This window comes from Nylanderia fulva, unplaced genomic scaffold, assembly GCF_048542155.1.
Source record: "Nylanderia fulva isolate GAGA-0341 unplaced genomic scaffold, ASM4854215v1 Scaffold31, whole genome shotgun sequence".
NCBI classification, from domain to species: Eukaryota; Metazoa; Arthropoda; class Insecta; order Hymenoptera; family Formicidae; genus Nylanderia; species Nylanderia fulva.
Genome location: NW_028190379.1, coordinates 2,089,083 through 2,111,197, shown reverse-complemented (window position 1 = coordinate 2,111,197; position 22,115 = coordinate 2,089,083). Strand labels below are relative to the sequence as shown.

General features: G+C 34.0%; 1 long non-coding RNA gene and 1 pseudogene across 1 annotated transcript in view; both read left to right on the top strand.

Moving 5' to 3' along the window:
• The first annotated feature begins 1,289 nt into the window (after positions 1 to 1,289).
• Positions 1,290 to 22,115, top strand: part of LOC114933916 (uncharacterized) — a 29,827-nt gene continuing 9,001 nt past the window's right edge. The window contains exons 1-2 of the long non-coding RNA XR_003820162.1: positions 1,290 to 1,749; positions 1,902 to 2,003. This is a non-coding gene — a long non-coding RNA (uncharacterized LOC114933916). The remainder of the gene's footprint in view (positions 1,750 to 1,901; positions 2,004 to 22,115) is intronic.
• On the top strand, positions 15,345 to 16,816 carry LOC114944636 (uncharacterized; annotated as a pseudogene).

Below are 22,115 nucleotides of genomic sequence, written 5' to 3'. Positions count from 1 at the left end.
AACTCGTATTAATTGCCAATTCAAGAGTATAATCACGATGTGTTAATCTGCAAAATAAAAGACTTTTTTTAGAAACAATGCCTTTTTTCGAATATAATTTTTTTTAATGGAAATCATATAAAATTCTTGTCTACATTTTTTCTCTTTCTCATTATTTCTTTCTCTTTTTTATATTAATATGCATTTTTTAATCGCTGCACATTATTATATATATTATAATATGAAATTATCAGCAATAAATAATAATTTAGTCATTTATGTATATAATAATAATAAACTCACATTCATATCTATCATTTCCATCCAACCTGATTTTCGTTAATAATTACACACACTAATTAATACATACTCCCGAAAAAGGCATATAGATCACATTTTATTAATTATTTACTGTACCTTTGTCGCGTCGCGATCGTTTCAATTAAACATGATCACGCTTCTGAAATGCAGCTCGTATAATCGCAAATTGTCCTTAATTCTCTCAATTGCGATTCGACTCGAAAGGAGCATCCAAGATTGCCCGATATCTCTTAATTAATACTCCGTCCAAAAAAGTCAACTCAACATACGCATCTATTCGCGCGCGAATCCGAGAATAAATAAACTCTGTTGCTAAGATACTGCCGCGCGTTTGCGATGACGTCGCACTGACGTATCGAGCACGAAGAACGAACGGAGGAACAAACGGAATCGGACTACGGCGGTAACTCCTAGAAGCGCGAGCCGACAATAATCGAATATTAGCCTACTAATCGCGAATCGAATCGTAATTATACATACGTCATCGCGTACATATTAATTAGGACTCACCGTCCGTCGTCAATACGATGCTTTTCTAGACACGCACACACTCGAAATGAGAGAATACCTCGCTCAGCAGAGTCCTCCGCGTGCACGCAACTTCACGACCATTGAGATGGAAGGAACGCGGAACGGAATCGGACACGACGCCGCCGAGAAAATCCGAAACGGTGCACAAAATACATAGGTATATAAATATACATATATGTGATACGTACGCAAACGATGTAATCTTCCAGGAGCCGTAGTTCACTGTAGAGTTTAGCGCGGAACTATTTACGACGGTCGGATCGATGGGAGACGTGGTGTCGACTGACAACTAACAGCTGACTGTGCCTATATGTCAATAATTTTGATCGCGGTCGATCGCTCGTCGCGCGCGCTCTCGCGCTTCGTGCGTCTTCGTGTTGACTCGCGCGCCCTTGGCTCCGAATTCCCGCGTAAACATGATACTCGGCCGCGGCTTGTTCGCAGTGTCGGATAAATAAACATCGGGAGTTGCGGGTGCGAGTGCGTTCATTCGAAATGAGTAGTATTTAGTTATGTACGCGTTATTTTGCATACGAGAGACGCGGAACAATAAGGATGAGGTAATTTACGACGAATGTTGAGAGATTAAAGAAGGAGGTACGGTGTCTTTTTGTCGATTTGTTATGATGCTTTTTTAAGATTAAAATACGCGTCAATTAATTAGCAGGCGAATAAATATTGCGTTTTTATGTTTCGCGTGTGAAATATCTTGTATTTCATGATGGACGTTTTGATTTCTCGGGTTCGTTTTCGGTATTCGTGACTCGTCATAAGATATTGTGTTGCAAATGTACACATACCATTAATGTAAAATTCTAGTAAATGTCGGAAGTGATTTTCGTGATCGTATTCGTAATCGTGTGAGTGTTTGTATCAACTTGAGTTATGCATAAGTTGCATAAAAGAAGTTACGAACCAGTGAGTATTAATATGTTGTAAACAAGTTCATGATATAAATATACAAATGTACAATAGAGGATGTTTTTCTTGATTATAAAATATTTCTAAAAATTATAATTATACACACTTAAATATGTTATGATCGAACTATTAATATAAATCTTTTTCAGTTGAAATTAATTGAACAATTGGGCACTTCGATGGACAATTGGACAATTGCAATGTTTGTCGGAGCAGGACATTGAAGGAATAATGTCATTAATGAGGAGAATGTAAGTAAATTTACAAACTGTGATCATAATGTATTAATAAAGAATATACTTTCTTTAATGGAATCATTAGTTAGCGATATTGGCTATTTCAATCAATGATATATTAAAATATATTTTATATAATATATTAAATTAATTGAGATAATGTTATGTGAGATAATATTATACAAGAAATAAATTTATTATTTAGCAATATATATTTTGTTACATTACAGAAATATTTGAGTTTGATCATGAATCTTATTCATTTTTTATTTATCGCACCTCAAGAATAAAAATATGTAATACGTATCAGAGATGCTGATTAATTAATTACTTTATAAATTAATTATAACATTTAATTACAAATGATTCAAACTTGATATTGAGATATCTCAAATCTGTTTGCGCAGTCTTGTTTAGAATCATTGTAGTAATTTGTAGTGCTTTTCGTTTCGTTTATAGTTGCACAGTTTAGAAATTTCAATTGTTTAAATGGTCAAGATTCAACTTTGTAAATTTAAAAAATTTTTTAAATCTTTTTTTTTCAGTTATTCAGACTCGTTTGTAATTTTTTATATCAATATAAATTTTGATTGCAATTGTTACAAACAATTATACGAACGAGTCTGAATCATCTGAAAAAGCAGATTTGAAAAATGTTTAAAATTAACAAAGTCACTCATCTTGACAATTTGTTTGAACAATTTCAATTTCTAAACCGTGCAACTACAAATAAAAGCATAATTACTACAAACAACTACAAATAATTCTAAAAAAGACCGCAAACGCAGTTTGATATCTTAATGTTGGGCGCTGGTCATTTTTAATTTTTAAATTTTTCAACTGATGAAAGTACAAACAAAATGTTACCATTTTCTATATTAAAAAATTAATTTATTAAAAGTCGGTTGCCAGGTTCACATAGCAAAGAATTCAGTTTACATACGTTTTCTCGCTTTTCTTGGTACGTTGGGATTCTATTCTATTTCATGTGCATAATAAACAGAATACAAAAGCGCGCACAAATATATATATACAAGAGTTTGTATTTCTTTATATAGGGTGTCTTTGTATAGTCTGGTCAAATATAGATTCTATTTTTGGTGGTTCTTGATATAATAGTAGATCAACACGAGTTGTGCAGATAGAAGAAGATTCTTTCTATTGTATGGAATAGGGAGAAGAGTAGATATAATGCGAACGAAGGCGGTAGATAAGAGAGGACGATAGATTAGAACTCCAATATTTGAAATTTTTTGGAATTTATAATTTTTAATGTTTGAATAATTATGAATAATTTTAATAAATAATGTTTGCTGCTAATAATTTTATCTCGCTCTTTCTTATATTTGATACAAGATTAATATCGTATTATATTAAATATTAAAATATTTTATAGAAAAATACTTTACTGCATATTTTTGATTAGTAATTTAGCGAAACAATTTTTCGTAGATCGGTTTTGTTCAATGGAGTAATTGCTCCAGGGGAAAACCCAGTGGCGAAATAAGTCCCGTGTATCGATTTCGAATTTGTGTATAAGCGGCGGATCGATTCTTCCTCTCTTTTCTTCTAACCCGCGAGGTATTATACACCAATAAATTCGCGTAATCGCATATCTCAGAGCAATCGCGCTACGTAGTCGGAGAAGTGCTCTTGGAGAAAAATATAACTCCGTCGGGGATTCCCCGAGGCTCTATACATTCGCTTTCTTCTGCGCTTCCGCCTTCGAGGCCGCGGCTTCCGCTCTTTTTCTCACCCCCTATTATCTTCCTCTGCCATATTTTAATGACCAGTCGTAAAGTACAGGAAAATTAAAAATTCATATCGGCGAGAATTTAAGAGTCGTCTGCGCGCGCTTTACTCCCTTTGCTTCGCTGCATGTGCATTTGCAATATAAACATAAAAGTATGGATAAAATTATACACGATAAATCTGAACAATAGCGTCGACTATGTTGCCTGGAGACTTAATTGTTTAATACCGTTAATAACTATTATCGATTTTATTTAAATATTATTTAAAATATCAACGATAAATTATGTGCTGATAAAAAAATCTGTGCGTTTATCGTAATAATTCAACTGTTCAATAATAAATTTTATTAGTAATGTAATAATGCTAATTAATTTTACAGTAATAAAGATAATGTTAATTGATTTATTACTTCAATATGGAAATTAATATATAATAATTAAATAACGTTACATTTAAATCATTTATAGAAAAAAAAAATAGAAAAAAAAGAGAAGAGTTTCTAATAAATAGTTTTCTATGTATTAAATTTTTTTTAAACAGAGTTTACATCTACTTTTTATTGAAACATAATTTGAGTCTACTTTGTAAATCAAATTTAGAAATAATATGAAATTATTTTACGGAGCAATTTTATCGATCAATTTAATTTAATTTAAAAAATTGAGAAGACTTGCAGTGTGATTAACGAAAATTAATGGGAACATATCACCTCTTCTTTTTCGTCCTTACGATATATCCGCGTTTTATTTTTTCGCACCAACCGGAAATGCTATACCGGAAGGCTGAACCGGCACAAGGAGAAATTCACGCAAAGTCACGGCATGACCGCGGGGATGTTTCTTGCGGTCCACTTTCATGCTTTTGACTTTTGTTGCGGCCTTCCTGTGCCATCTACCTCACTTTTCCTTCCGTGCCTTTAAACCTTCATCTTCGGTATATTTTGCGCCAGATGATGTTCTTTTTGCTATGCACACTAGTTTATTAACGAAATTAAAACGACAAATATCAACAAAATATATACAAAATAAATATATGAGCGTTAATGCAGGAAGAATTGTGCATTGATCGCTTCCGAGAGAAAGTTATGAAAAATGCACAATTAAAAACTCGTATAGAAGTTTGCAATTTGCTGAATAATAACAATGTGCGAACTGTCTACGTAATTATCACAGGATTATGACTTATTAAAGTTAATCTGTTATTTTAATTTTCTCCGTTTTTGTGTTATTTATGAAAGTAGATTTATATAGGATACATCTGAGATTTCTCATATCAAAAATATATTTAAATATATCTAAATATATAAATATTAGTTTAAAATTCTCTTTTTTTTTAATTTTCATGTACATATAAATGCATGCATATACATTTATATGTATGTTGTGTATGAAATGTGTGGGTAAATCTAAATTAATTGAAATAAAATATTCTTTTTGACAATTAAAAAGAATTCATATACATAAAATTATATATAAAGAATTATCTTGTAAAATTTTTTTTTTATATACATATTATTTAAAAGATTTAAGATATTGAAATATTTTAAAAAATATCTGCTTTTTCAATGTCTAATTTAATTATTATTATAATAATTAAAAATTCGAATATTTTAATATAATTTAAAAATTAAAAGGCACATTATAGTATGTGCATGTAAATTTTTCATATTTTTTCCAAAGTATACTCTGAGTTCTGCGGTTTGAAACTTCGATCAGAAGGTTTGTTATCCTTAGCGCTTAGTTATCAGCGGGAACTAAACCGACTTCGTTCCCCGCAATCCTCCACATCCCTACCACAGAATCCGGGATTTTGTGCGTCCGTGTCGCAGCAATAACAATAATATTCCTTCGGTCATTATGCGAAATCCCTCGCTGTGAATGGAACGTATCAGGCAAACGTCAGCCTTGTATGCTGTTATTGTTGGTACTTAAGACTTACCATAAAACGAATGTATGGAGAAGGATCATCCTCCGTTTTCCTGTCGCTAGACCGAGGAATAATCAACTGCCTAATATATTGCCCTGTTTGATGGTCCAGACGCAAAAACTGCGTTTAATTAATTTAAATTTAACGCTTAATCAGCTATTAATTAATTGGAAAATAATAAATGTTTCGCTGATAGAAAATAAATAATAAATTAATACAATTCTATACAGCGAGGAAAAAGCATTTTAAAGCATCTTAAGCGCGAGAAAAGATGTTTGATGGTAATTTTATAAGTTTTTTCATTGCCGATCAATAGTTTGAATATACAGTACTTTTAACTACAAAGTCATTACATGAGTTTTAATTATTATAATAATATTAAATTAGAAATTCTCCCTCAAGAAGCAAGTATTTTTTAAATATTTTAATATCTTAAATAATTTCTTAAGTAATTTCTTAAATAATATGTATAAAAAAAGAGAACTTATGAAATAATTCTGTACAATTATATATATGAATTCTTTATAATTATTGTCAAAAATTTATAATGAAACAAAAAATCAGGTATTTGTATATTTAAAATTTATATTAAAATATTATGTATAAAATATATATTTATTATAGGAAGAATTCTTCAAGAGAAAACTTATAAGGTACGTGTTGTGTTCTATTTATGCCTAAATATAATACATGCAGATCATCGTAAAAGTTCATTAAGAAATTGGTGTGTAAATTATATATCTGATTATGACTGGGAATTATCAGAATGAATACTGGCTTTTGTATGCGTAAATTGATGCACTTTTTCATAGACTGAAGTTATGATGCCAATATGAATACAACAGCAACCAGCAATTTTTAAGCCATCAGAGCGCTTTCTCGTTTCGCGGTTATTTTATGGCCCATGTATCTCGAAACACATCGTGTACATCTACCTACCAAAAATACATAGTGTCAGTGGTCCGTTTAATGCGTACAGCTTGTTTCTATCACCAAACCATCTCTAATTTAGTCCCCCAACATCAACGGAACAGAGTAAATTTCCATGTTCATTTGATACATTTGCATTATCCTAAACCAGTATTTTCCAATATAAGGAAATAAGAAATTCATCAGAATTTGATATAACGCTACAAAATTGTAGTTATTCTGCTCTTTTTATTTATAATGACGATATTTAACAAAGCCTCTATAGTTTAAATTTATGAAATTTAAAGTTTTGAAAACTCATTTTGCAGAAAAAAAATAGTGAAGTTGCAAAAGAACAGATCTTTAAGAAGAAAATAAATTTAAAATTTAGATACATCTTGCGTAAATAAATATGTTAAATATTCCATTGTTATGTATCTATATCGAAAAAAGATGCAGAAAATTCTAACATATAAATGTGAATATTTATATGTAATACTTAAGTAGACGTTACTGCTATATAGCTAATCGAGAATAATATTTATAAATAGTAAAGATTTGGTAGAACTTGACATTTTTTTCCTGCATATTTTATTTGAGAGACACTGCTTTAAATGAGAGAAATCTCTTGGAAAACGGAAACGCTTAGTAAGTTATACTTATTTTGAGAAAACGCGTTTGAGAAGAATCGCTTCGGGGTTAATTTTATCTGGTAAGATGTTTAGACAGTGAGAAAATCTCGAGTTTTGAGAGTTTGGGCGTCAAGCACTTTCCATAAAATCGGTGGAAGATCGACGGTAGGGTTTCTGTTTTTCTAGAAAAGGGGAGCATCTCTTTTTTTCTTCTCGAGCGAAATTGTTTCGGATAAAAATCCGTTCTATTCTTTTTGAAAATTTCAACTTAACAGAGAACGATCAACTTGGTTCTTTTAAAAATGATTGTTAGGATCATTAAATATATTTATAACTCAATATATCATTTGTCAGTTTAATTAGTGACGTTTTTATTAATTTAGTTTAAAAGAATATAAATCTGATATTTAAATTTTATCATTAATTTGTAGATATTAAAATTTTAATATTTTAATTTGGTATAAATCTTTATTGCTGTTTAGATATGCCATAATCACAATAATTAATTTAAAGAAATAAAATTTTTGCGACATATTCAATAATATATATGAGTTTTAAGATTTTCATATTTTTGATACATATATATTGCATATATTTGAAAGTCAAATATTTCTCTCGTTTAATATCCATTGAAGAATACAAAATATTTCATTTAGCATAATAAATAGCATTATAAATATCTCTGCTTTTAAAGATATCAAAAAAATATGTCACGACAAAGTTATATATTTGAATTTTTTTTATACGTACGGTTCAGAAAGAATCGCATGTTATTATTTTACAATATAAAATATATCGCAATACATTCGATTATAACACCACTTTTGTGATTAACGTTGGCTACGATAAAGTCGTCGCCTATATTTACAATCCCCATGGCCTCTTTTCTAACGGTATTCATTATTCCGTTTAACGAGAGACATGATATTTTCCGGCGCATGCTGACAATAAATGAGTTCGCGATAAAGAGCAGCTTTCGTGTTCGATGGAGAGAACGTTCTTTAAATAGTATTTTCATCCCGTTGGCCGATATACTCTGGCAGAGATACAAGTGCATTTTACATTGAAGCTCACGCACAAGAGAAGAAGAGAGAAAGAAAGAGTGGAGAGAAAAAGAGAGAATCTTCCACACATTTGCATGCGAGTTACGTGTCGGCGATACGTCCGATAGATAGCTCACGTACTTCTCCGAGAGACAGTCGATTAACTTGAAAATTACGAAAAAATGCAAAGGGTAGAAAAAAGGGCGGCCGTGTCGCCGTTGTCGTTTCGCCCGAAATCACCTGGAGGACCTGAAAACGGGAAGCGGAGAGATAGAAGGCAGCATATAAGAGCGCGGTGCGTAAGCTGTCATTATAAAGCCATTTAGCGTACACCGGTCGGAGTAAAAATGCCCGCGTCAAATGGTATCCCTGGTATTCATGAGACCTCGGCTAATGTATTCGGATTATTTGAATAAGACGGCGAGAGATGCTTCGTGTTGCAGTACTCAAAACCGTCAGTTAAAAAGCGGCCTGGAAGAAAGGATATGATTTATTTTAATGTCGAGTATACGATGAATATGTACGTATATTTTTCTAAATGAATCCTTAGCGCATGAAATTATTTCGTAAAAAAAAAAAAATTTTTTTTTCCAGAAAAATAATAGTTTACAATCAAAAATTATTCTCAACGAATTATTATTAATTATTCTATGTTACATATTTTTATTGGGGTTTTGAGATAAAAAGTAATACTAAATTTTGTAATCGTTTACTATTTAGATTATTTAAGTAAAATGTATATATAAATATTTGTGTGTAGGTGTGTGTGGGATTATCATAAAGCGCTATGTCTGGCAGTAACGTGAAGGGGTTAAAGACCTCGCTCTTTATTTTTCTCTCTTCAGAGTGACTATTAGAAGAATGCTTGTCCCGCGGCATCGCAAGTCCAGTCGTACTTCTCTTTGCTCTATATTTAACCGTGCGCTTTAATTTCGTATTTAGGACCGCTGGCTAACTGTATAATTATAAACTTTATGCCACTGTCGCTTTAGTCCTCGACTGTAGCTTTTCGCCATGAACTCGACTCTACCTGTATATTTGAACCGTTGTTAAATGTCTAACAAGCATCTTATTTTAGTTTAGGTTGACGAAGGTGTGCGTGAAATAGTTTGATAGCTACAATTTATAGACAAATAAAATTTCGGGTGAGCAATTAAATATAATTAATAGACATCATTGTACTTGAGTTATTTAAATTTTTTTGATAAAAGAATAAAAAGGATAAAATTATTGAAAATTAGAACATTTTTTGAATTAATATGTAATCTATTTTGTGTATGCAATTTTTAATACTACTATTTATATTTTAATATAAAAATTTGTAGTATTGAATGCTATGAATATTACGATATTATATATCATTTGAAAATCATGAAGCAATATATTTTATAAATCAAATTTGTTAATTATTTGTGTTTCATTAAATTTCCACTAAACCAATTTGTGCGAAGAATTCAACTTTACGCGGAGAAAATTTATCGTGAATATAAAAATTGAAATATTTTTATGAAAATATTTTTTTCACAAAAGAATTTTTTTGTTTGAGAATAGTGTAGGTTTTTTAAAAATAAATTATTTGAATATATCTACTGATTATTTAGGAGGCACATTTGCTTTTTATAAAAATATCGCATATATAAATCCCAAGCTCTACAAATGTGTGTGATGTCTTTTCATGTCGCATATCAAATATATCAACTTAATATTTTCTACGGCGGTTGCAAAGCTGAGTACAAATTGCAATACTCTTGTCAGTGATATGCATCTTGTGTTTCTAGCAGAATTGCGCCATAGATTATACTTAGAACATCACATCTACGTGACTTGTCGACGTATTGTCAACATGTGATGTGTACATAGACTTCTTCTCACGTAAACTACAAAGATTGCGCAAACTAGAATACAAATCTCTCCTTAAATATTTCACTATCTTATTAAAACGCAATTTCCATCGATCTTGTATTCATATCATATTGATGAAGTAGAAGCTGTCATTTGGTTTTATTTGTCAGTTTTATCCACTACTGCTCATTCTCGTACATCTTTAATTCGTCTTCATTAAACAGAAACTATTTATGATTCGCTAGAGAAACGTCAAACGTCAAAGATTTAAACTTCTCACGTAAACTACAAAGATTGCGCAAACTAGAATACAAATATTTCCTTAAATATTTCACTACCTTATTGAAACGCAATTTCCATCGATCTTGTATTCATCATATTGATGAAGTAGAAGCTGTCATTTGGTTTTATTTGTCAGTTTTATCTACTACTGCTCATTCTCGTACATCTTTAATTCGTCTTCATTAAACAGAAACTATTTATGATCCGCTAGAGAAACGTCAAACGTCAAAGATTTAAACTTCTCACGTAAACTACAAAGATTGCGCAAACTAGAATACAAATATTTCCTTAAATATTTCACTATCTTATTGAAACGCAATTTCCATCGATCTTGTATTCATCATATTGATGAAGTAGAAGCTGTCATTTGGTTTTATTTGTCAGTTTTATCCACTACTGCTCATTCTCGTACATCTTTAATTCGTCTTCATTAAACAGCAACTATTTATGATTCGCTAGAGAAACGTCAAACGTCAAAGATTTAAACTTCTCACGTAAACTACAAAGATTGCGCAAACTAGAATACAAATATTTCCTTAAATATTTTACTATCTTATTAAAACGCAATTTCCATCGATCTTGTCTTCATCATATTGATGAAGTAGGAGCTGTCATTTGCTTTTATTTGTCAGTTTTATCCACTACTGCTCATTCTCGTACATCTTTAATTCGTCTTCATTAAACAGAAACTATTTATGATTCGCTAGAGAAACGTCAAACGTCAAAGATTTAAACTTCTCACGTAAACTACAAAGATTGCGCAAACTAGAATACAAATATTTCCTTAAATATTTCACTATCTTATTAAAACGCAATTTCCATCGATCTTGTCTTCATCATATTGATGAAGTAGGAGCTGTCATTTGGTTTTATTTGTCAGTTTTATCCACTACTGCTCATTCTCGTACATCTTTAATTCGTCTTCATTAAACAGAAACTATTTATGATTCGCTAGAGAAACGTCAAACGTCAAAGATTTAAAATGCGATCGGCGCTTGATCGTAAATTTCCCAACGGAACGGAAATGGGAGGAGTGGACAGAGTAAAGTGGACAGAGCACTCCGCGAGCATCGATAGTCCGTTACCTCGAATATCGATGCACTCTTCAAGTTCGCCGGATGCTTCGCGATACCGGTCGGTGGAAATAATGATTTATGGAACGGTATGTTTATTTTAAACCGACCGTCGTATGCCTATCGGTATATGCAGTAGTCGAACAATATTCAATGTCGATCGAACAAGACACGAAGCGTCCGCACAGAGTGAAACGGATGAATCGCTCTCGGTGAAAGCGATTTGTCAACGTCTCGGCTAAACTGCTACATAATACGAACTACACCGAAGGCTTTATCTCGCATTTTCTCCCGCGTCCGTCGACTTCGCGTTTTTCCGCGCTTCGTGATCCTACAACATCTCGAGAACTAAGTGTCTCTGTCCGCTTAGGAAGTAATTAATGGACGACAGCTCGCAGTTTTGCGTAGTAGGAGAGCTCGCGTTTTCCATCGTCTTCTATTACATCAGCCTGTATTTATTACACGCTTCTGCAACTGCAATTGCTAATGCGAATTCTTGGCAGTATCAATCTTGATGCACGAGTATTAATTTTCCTACTCCTTAATTGTTTTCTTTTAAAGTAGCACGAATGGTGATTGATTAGTCGAAATAAAATTATTATAATATACATCTAGTTTTTCTCCCTTTAAAAAAAAATATATATATATATTTATTGAAGTATAATAGGAAATAAAATAAATAAGATGCATTGATATGATTTTACGTATAAAATAAAAATATCGCGAATGGTGAAAAAACCCGATAACGTCTAACATATCCGTAAACGCGCCGGTCGTTCGCGAACTTTCTGTTTAACCGCACATATTAATAATTAACGCGGCACTTGGAATAAACGTCCCAGTCTGCGGCGCGCAAGTTACAGGCGAGAGAACGTAGAAGCTATACAATTATTATCAAAGTTGGTAACGAGTTCCCGCGCGGTGACAAAACACGCATTGTCAGAAACATCGTCGCGACCCCCGCGCTCACGCGCGTTTTTCGCTAAAACAAACTTTATTTAATTACGAGTAAAGTAGTTTTTGTTATGCAAAATGAGAGGAAATGAGACAGAGAAAAGCGAAGAAAGAGAGAAACGCTCTCGCTGTTTAGTGGGCGCACGTGGGAGAAGACGGGAAATTTTGCTGTTTAATTATCCCGGATTCAAAGGGAGCCGTTCTTCCCTCCGTCGTCCTGAATTGCGACGCGTTTTAGGTCGCTAAAATTATCGCTTGATTTGAAATGCACCATCGCGCCCCCGTTCATTCATCGTTCGCGTCTCGCTACTCGCGTGCAACAGCGAATATTACACTTGCGAGTGCGTTACGTCAGACCAAATGAATTCCTAACGTTGCTGCGGGCTTGAATTCGTTCGATGTGGGTACATACGGTCGCGTGCGCGAGGTCGAGTTGGTTTGGCATGGAAATGGTCACTTGCAACATAGAAATTCGTTGGACCGTGGGTGTAAAGGGACCCGACCCGTATATGCCCGGTTTTACGCTCGCGCTACGTAAACAGTTTTCGATCGCGCACGAATTCACAATCCTACTATTGAAGAGAGAAATCCTTCACGAGTCTTGAGCTTTTAAGATTTTTTTGTTCTGTAACGAAATGAAAATATTGAACTTATTATTTTCTATGGATAAAATTCATAATCAATTTTCTAATTTGATACTCCAGTATAAAAGAATTTTTCTCGATATACATATGAATGTATACACAGAGAATGTATACACAAACTTTCTCTTAGGTTTTATTCTGAAAATCATGGAAAATCGTGGGATAATATATATGGTATTTAAAGAATTTTATATAAAAGTTTCTCTTCTTAATATTAATCACAATAAGAATATTAATATCTACCACAATAAGACATGAAATATGTTTGATTAATTTTATTATAATAAAATTTATTGTGTACATATTAATATTTTCTATTGTGGTAAATATTAATCAGAGAAAACTTTGATAAAATTCTTTCAATACCATATATTGTCCCACGATTGTCATGATTTTCAGGTAAATTTTAATAGAAAATTCTCTCCGTGTATATAGACGTATACTTGCGATATTTTGTCCATTTTACTTCCTGGAAGGCGTTTAACTTAATATGTAGAATTATTCTCGATTGCACGAATTCATGATTGCGCGCGAATACCGATGTTCCGAGTAACTGCAGTCGTTACCATCCTTTGTCTATCGAGGCCTGTACTCGAAGTTTCTCGGCCATTTGTGTGTAATCCCAAATGTTGTTTACGTAACGATTATTTGGGTGCGCAAAACTTGCAACAGTCCGGCTCTGAACTTTGCTACATTGAATTAGACGGCAGCGTTCAAATTCGCGATTAGTGCAGATGGTAGCGGCAAGCGCGAAACTTCACATAGCTGGGATCTCCGTATTGTAGCTGTGTTCCGTTACGATGCGGCTTTTCGGGTTTCGACAGCTTATAAATTGAGATAATGGCATATTCTCTGCAATGGCGGTTACGTCTATGATAACACATAGCGACGTGTGAAGAGTCTCGTGCTTTTATCTATTCAAATAATCTACTGAAAACTTGGCTAATATGAGAAAAACAATAACTGTTCGATAATGTTCAAGACTGATATCTTTTTTTTGATTAAAAAAAGAAAATACGCGTAAAGATTGTTGACCAAACAGTATAAAAATTTATGAGCAATAGAAGATATTTTTAGACGTATAAGTATATAATTCTTACGACATTGTTGTCTAAGGTCAAGATGCATCAACTTTAAATAATTTAGCTAATTATAGATATAGACAAGTTGATAATCTCGGAGATATTTATAAATAACAATTTGTGTAGAAAATAGCATCACATAAATACTTAATTGATAAAGTTTCGATGCACAAGACTATATGAATGAATGCTCTTTGAAGTATAATTGGCGTGGATAGAAAATAGCCACGTGTTTCAGACACGCGATAGTTCACATTATGATCTATAATTCCCTTTGTCAAAGTTTCATTATTTTTCATTCGCGGAAGGAGCGTTTTTACGTTCGAAGAAGAAAGTCATTTATTATTTCCGCGGCGGGATTGGGCGGAGTAGGGCGATACCTATTCATATCCTATTGAATCGAAGGCAGTAAGTCTCGTCCCGAGCTGAGAAAAACTTTTCGGAGCATTGCGGAAAGCTTTTAACGTAGATAGACGTTAAGGGGTTAGGCCAGTCTAGGATTTTCAAAAAATCGAAATTTTTTTTATTGGCTTAAAGTACACTTTAGGGTCCTAAAAACATTATTCAATTGGTAGAATAGTGAAAAAACAATTTTTTCCCTGTCCAATCCGTTGTAGTGTCGAAGCGTTCGAAGCGGGCGACGAGCGCATTTTCTACTTGCCGCGGCGGGCTTCCTTTTGTCCCCTTTTTACCTTACTCTTTGCACTAATGTACCAACGGGGCCAATAATTGTTCCCCAAAAGGTCGTTAGGAAGTGTTTGTTTATCAATACAGCTGTATGTGTGGGCTTGTGTGTGAGTCAGACAGCTGAAAAACGACACCACGCGTGAACGCTTCTTTTTGTTTTCGTTAATTTTTCTGCTTTAACGAATTATTTTCTTTTATTTTATTGACTACAGTGGTTTTTACTGATAAACTATCATTGTTAACAATATGAGTGATGACAAGAAGCCAGTTTATTCGGTGCAAAAAGGCAAAAGAGGACGGAAATCCAAAGCAGATGGACCAAGCATTTCAAAGCGGCAGCGTCCGTTAAATCGCTTTGAAATGGAGCAGCCTAGTGAGAACGTTGGTACGTCTGCTAAGAAATTATCTGCAAATAATTCAGATGATATTGAAGTGAATTCTAGTGTTGGATACAAGATGATAGACTTTTTGACAATGTTTACAGCAATTTCTCAAGTAGTTGTTTGTAAAAAGTGTAAGTCCGATGTAGAATTTACCGAAACGGGAAATCGTGGCTTGGGTTTCAAGATTGTGATTACGTGTAAAGAATGCGATAAAGTTTTTGTTCCGAGCTGTTCATTTATTAATAAAGCATACGAAATTAATCGCAGAATCATTCTTGCAATGCGATTAATCGGAGTGGGATTACACGGCATACAAAAATTTTGTGCATTCATGGATCTTCCACGGCCGATTTTTCATTCATTTTATGACTCTTTAGTGAAATGTATTCATAGTGGTGCAGAAATAATGTGTGAGCAAAGTATGAAGAAAGCTGCTCAAGAGGAAAAAGGAAAAACCGATGAATCGAGTAACTCCGGAGGAATAGCTGTGTCCGCTGATGGATCATGGCGAAAACGAGGATTCTCGTCGCTTTTTGGATTCGTCTCGCTAATTGGATGGAAGACTGGTAAAGTTGTGGACGTTTCGGTAAAATGTAAGTACTGTAAAGCATGCGAATTTTGGAAAACGAAGGAAGGTACAGCAAATTACGAGGAATGGTTGGAAACCCATGCCGACGAATGCCAAGCTAACCACGAGGGCTCTTCGGGCCTCATGGAAGTCAATGCTGTTTGCGAAATGTTCCAGCGCTCTAAATCTTTACACAACCTGAAATATACTAGCTATATCGGAGATGGAGACTCTAAGACATATACGGGTATTGTAAATTCATCACCTTATGAAGATTCGATTGTCCAGAAAAAGAGTGTATCGATCACGTCCAGAAACGCATGGGTACGCATCTCCGGAATTTAAAAAAGAAAACAAAGGGCCTCGGCGGAAAAGGTAAACTAACTGGCAAATTGATCGATGAACTGTCAATTTATTATGGTGTAGCGATACGCAGAAATCATGATTCTGTAGAGAAAATGAGGACTGCGATCTACGCAACGCTAGATCACAAATTATCAACAGATGCCAAGCCCAAGCACGATCACTGCCCGAGCGGAGAAAATTCGTGGTGCTCGTGGCAAAGGGCCAAGGCCACTGGAACTTTGGACGAATATACACATAAACCACCTTTACATGAAGAAGTGTACAAGACTATAACTCCAATTTATGAAAAATTAACCAGTGATGACCTACTCACTCGTTGCATAGGCGGCTTCACTCAAAACAGTAATGAGAGTTTCAACGCTATACAGTATGGTCGATGGCCCCAAAAGTGACATCCAGTGGCAAAAATGTACTTGACACAGCTGTATATATTGCTGCAGGTACTTATAATGATGGCCTCACAAGTGCCATGAGAGTCATGCAGAACATAGGCATCAAAATTGGGCCAAACTGCTATAATTACTGTCAAGAGACTGATCAAAACCGCATCAAATTATCCGATCGTTCGCTCCCAAATGCTGCAAGAAGATCTAGAATCGAACAGAAGGCATCCAGAAAGGAAGAAGATGAGTTCCACGTGTCCATGGAAGGTGAAATGTACGGCGCAGGCATCGTAGACTGAAGGTATAACAAAATTTTCAGCACGTAAAACTTTAAACGCGTTTTTCTTGAAACTGCATTTTTCAAATCGGGCGACGATGGTACTCGGAGACTATCGCACGTATCCACTTGAAATTTTAACTGTAGCTTCACAGTAACGTTATCTAGTAAACTACGTACGATTTTTTTGTTATCATTGCAAATTTTTTTTTTATAAACAATTTACTGCTCATTTTTTCGGTCAAAAATTGAACCTTTTTTTTACAAGTCCGCCATTTTGCGAAAAATTGATGTAAAGCTAAAAACATACGTACTTTACTAGCAAATCTTATGTAGATTAAAATCCCGTTCTTTATTTTGTTTCAGATAGCACGAGTTCCTAGAATCACCGTCGCCCATAGAGGCCCTCTTGAAAAAGGTGATTCCGAAGATTGGCCCAGTAGCCGTTATTTTGTATCAAAATGTCATAATAAAAATTTGTTTATACACTCAAATACATGTTTAATAAAGCCTGAAAGAGAGAAATTCCATTTCTTTTTCCTTACTCCCAGAATAAATTGTCAAAGTTAGGCCTTTTTTGAGGACTCTAGACTGGCCTAACCCCTTAAACGAAAATCCATGTATCAAAAAGGATGCTCGATTCTCAAAAGCCTACTATTTGAAGTTGCGCTGAGAACATAAGAACGAATGCAAGTAGTACTTGAAAGAAGTAGTGAAACTTACACAGTAATACAATTTTCTTTTCCTTGTAGAAATTTATAACATTCTGACATTTGTGACACTCTGCGATTGTCTATATTTATACTTATATTATGCAATGTATTTAATGCATATATCGATATTTTGGCATATCAAAAATGAATTGGATGCAGTAATAATTATAGCTTCAATGAACCTATACATATGTATATTATTCACATAATCAACGATCGATTAAAAGCATGCATGCGGTATCGAATGTGTAGCATTAAGTGATATAACCGTGTAACAATTTAGTAAATCCTTAATTGAATCAGAATTATACCGGAGAAACGCATTATAACCTTCTCTTTCTCCCACATATGCACATGTACACACACACACACACACACACGCACATACTCTCTCGCAGAAGGTCGACATCTCGGTATATGCCGGTTGTTATCTGGGTAGAAACAACAAGCCACACATTTCGGTCTCCGAGTAATCAGACTAACATGAGATGCGGACCCAGCCGCTAACTAAACTCTAAACTCTAAAGTCTGCCGCAAGTTAGCTCGGTGTGGTGTCAGCAAGAGCGTAGGAGGCAAGTCCCCGGTAGCAAGTGCATACCTAAGGCCCGGGTTGTATACCTGCCAATTGTGAGCGTGTGGGTTGAGCCGAAATGCCGTTGGATCTCCTGAGGTTAACCGCGACGCTAAGATAGCATTCAGGGCGCAAACTCCCTCTTATTTTAATTACCCCGGTCTTCTCTATGTTACGTGAAGGCTGCGTCACCGAGGAGACAGTGCGCGGTAATATGTTTTCTCGCGTGCATCAAGCGCGGTATCTTCGCACGCGGTCGCGCACAAAAGTCGAACTTAATTATCAATAAGGGCTGCGATCTTTCTTGAGAATTTCTGATTGATTTTTCAGAATTTTCTGAAAAATCTTAGAATCACAGAGAAGTGTCTGGGCTATGTTCCTTATCAAAATAAATGATCAATTTAATCTATAGAGATATTGGATTAATAAAATGATATGGTAAATCATATTTCTGATATAGTACAAAATACAATATAGAAATATAGAATATTTAATATAAATTTTAAATTTAATAACAAAGTTTTCAAATAACTCTATAACACACGGAGAGGATTTTCTCTTAGAATTTACTCTGAAAAACATGGTAATCACGAGACAATATGGTAATGGAAGAATTTTATAAGAGTCTCTCTAATTAATATTTACTACAATAAAAATATTAATATCTACCACAATAAGATATAAAATAAATTCGATTAATTTTACTATGTACATGTATTAATATTTTTTATTGTGATAAATATTAATCATAAAAAACTCATAAAATTCTTCCAATATCATGTTGTCTCACGATTAGCATAATTTTCAGGGTAAATAAATTCTAAAAGAAAATTCTCTCCGTGTATTGCTAATTTTTCTGTTTAATGTTGATGACATTTAGTGTAAAAGATTTGTAAAATTGCAATTTTAATAAGTTTTCAAATAGAATAGTTTCTGTATTAACTTCAATATAGTTTCCATTAGTGCCTTAAAATTTAATATTAAATACGATCTATATGTAAACCTGCGAAACACCTAATTAGTGTTCAAAGCATCGATGAGATGCAGCGATGAGATCGCCCGTGGCTATTAATTAACTGTGAGGACGAAAACTCTGTTGGAGATTAATTTATCGGGTAACTCGTCGCGTTAAGAAATCCCTGGTCACCAATGAATCGCAGATAATCACTGCGGGATTTAGAGACCTCGCGCTTCACCTCGGAAGCTGCCGGACGATCCTTATTGACACATTCGTGGTAATCCCTCTAATGACCTGCGCGCAATCCTCTTTCATCTCTGAACTCGGGATATTCGACTTTGAAGTTTGGAATTATTTATCTTGCGATTATAGTTTTTATATCCGAAGACATTTTGAAGTTAATTTAATATCCTTTTTTTTCGCTATATAATTAATGTTTCATGTGCAAATAAAATTAAGTTGATATAATCTTCGTAAAAAATAAGCTTAACGGAAAAAATGTATTTTAATATATTTTTTACCTGATTGATTCTTTTTCCGCTCGCTAAATCTTGATTATAACTACGAAATGTATCGTTACAAAGTAAAAAGAATTTTATTATAAAAATAATTTTAATTATATGTATAAAAAAATCATATTTATATAATAAATATAAATATTGTATTGAGATTTATTTGAGTTGAGATACATTGCACAATTCGGAACAACAAAATAAGCGCAAAATGTATCTTATGCGTTTCACGATTATGATAAATCCCGTACCAACATTATTACGATCAATTTATTTACTATACGGCTCACTAGAATGATAGGTTGAGGCTGACTGCTACAATGTAACAGGTAACAGATACTCCAAACCGCAGTGCACGTCGCGCTAATATGACTGTCATTTGAGGGATATGCGTGAACGCTGCTCTCGACAATCCCGCAAAGCGTCCCGCTGACATGACGCGTTCGCCGCCGTTCATTATTTATGCATACCGTGTAACGACCGTATAAATATTTCCATTTCGGCAAGAATCACCGAACGTCAGCATATTTTTTTTATAATTTAACGGACGCGCGAGGAATACCTATCATTGTATCGTTGAAAAAAGTCAGGCAATTATATTCTGGAAATTACTGAGCGAGAAAGTATCCATCCTTTTTTTCTACATAATTTGCATAAGCTTTCTGCTCCTTTTCGAAAGAAAAATAAAAGATAGAAGCCAGCACCAGAAATTTTTTTTCGAACACTAATCTTTCAATTGCGACACGTCAATCTGTCTCTTCTGAGAGAAATTATTGATTAAAATAATAAAATATAATACAATGTATATAATCATTAGATTTATTCCAATATAAAAAAATCAATAAGATTAATAATCGATCAATTAATTGATTATTAATTTATACTGATTTTATATTGAAATAATGAATATATACATATATAGTCATTCACGAAACATATATATAAGATTTAAAATTTGCAGTCATTTGCCGATTAAAAAATGATTGGTAATCCATTCTTCTTGCGCTTGCTCTCTTAACAACGCCTTTTATTATTGCGATGAAATGATCCCCGGCATCAAGTGAGAATCGATAAGCTGATCGTGACGCGTGCCGTCAATATAAAGGGCGTCACGGCACGGCGATTAATTATCTCGTCGCTTTCATCCGTAAATTCTTTTCTACGCGGCGTATTATCGTCGTTCGAACGAAACCGGCCGTACATATCCCTGTAATTGCACCTCTTTCTCCGAGCGTTCTTTCTCATCGGCAATTCCTCCATTCCATCGTTCGATGGTCTCTAAAACGAGGCAAGCTACGTCAGATAATGTCCGTTTTCTTGTGCAAAATGGAAAAGGAGAAGCGAAGGGAGTCTCGGATAAGAGGCACAAGATTGAGATGACTAACGGCGCATATAAAAGGTACGTCCGTCGATTAATTCGACGTTTTAATTTGGACAGTGCGGCAAGAGTTTGTTCTGCACTACGCCGTGCTAATCTTCGTCCTGGCACGAAGAGAAAATTAAAGAATGTCCGCGCGGAAAAGTGGTCAATTCGGGGAAAATGAACGAGCTTAAATTGCGCGAGAAGAAAGGATTTTAAAGGACGAGAGAGGACTTCCGATTTCGAAATCTCTCGCGTTGCAGCGCGAGCTAATATTTTCGACTGAGCTTTCGGTTGCGAAATAGATGACACAATTATAAAGACATTAGAACAATTATAAAGAAAATGAGATGTGACATACATTAATGCTAATTAATTATTGTATTGATTAAACAGGGTGTCTAGCGGTCAGGGAAACCTGGAAAACCGGGCATTGTCAGGGAATTTTATAAATCTGGAATTGTCAGTGAAAAAGTCAGGAAATTTTACTATTTATCTGGATTTTTTCACATTCTACATTTGTTTCAATAATTCGAAATTTTTTTGTTTTATATTTTCATCGTCGTGTTATTTTATTTCAATGTGTTTGGTAGAGACAAAATTTAAAAAATTGATACAATATAAATAAAAAAGGTGATTATTTAAGTAACTTATAATGATATGTTTGTTTCGTACATAATGCAGATTGTATAATTGATTAAAATTTTTATTTTTTCAACTTCCGAACCTTTTCATCGTTGACAAAAATAATGTCAAGGATTTCATGATTTAACATTTAATTGATTTGTCATATAGATATATGCAAATTATATATTTGGAAAAAAACAATACTAAAAAATCAGGGAATTGTTTCTCATTGAGTCTTGCTGGACACCCTGTTAAACGATCTCTCAAATATTTCCTTCTTTTTTATCCCTAATTTAAATCTAAATACGTCTCTCTTTCTCAGTGCCCTATTTTGATTTTCGACGCGCGAAATATATTATGCAGCGCAAAGTTTCATCGACATATACAGGACGACATTTAGGATAGCGTAAACAATGTTCACTCTCTGGAGGGCACGTTTCGATCAGAGATCGAGAAAAGCCCCGATACACTATCGTCGCAGAGAACGCGCGGACCAGGATTTGCACAATGGACACAGAACGGTATCTTTGTTGGACTATTCTGATTGGACTGCTAGAGTCCCGTGCTTATGTTAGTTATG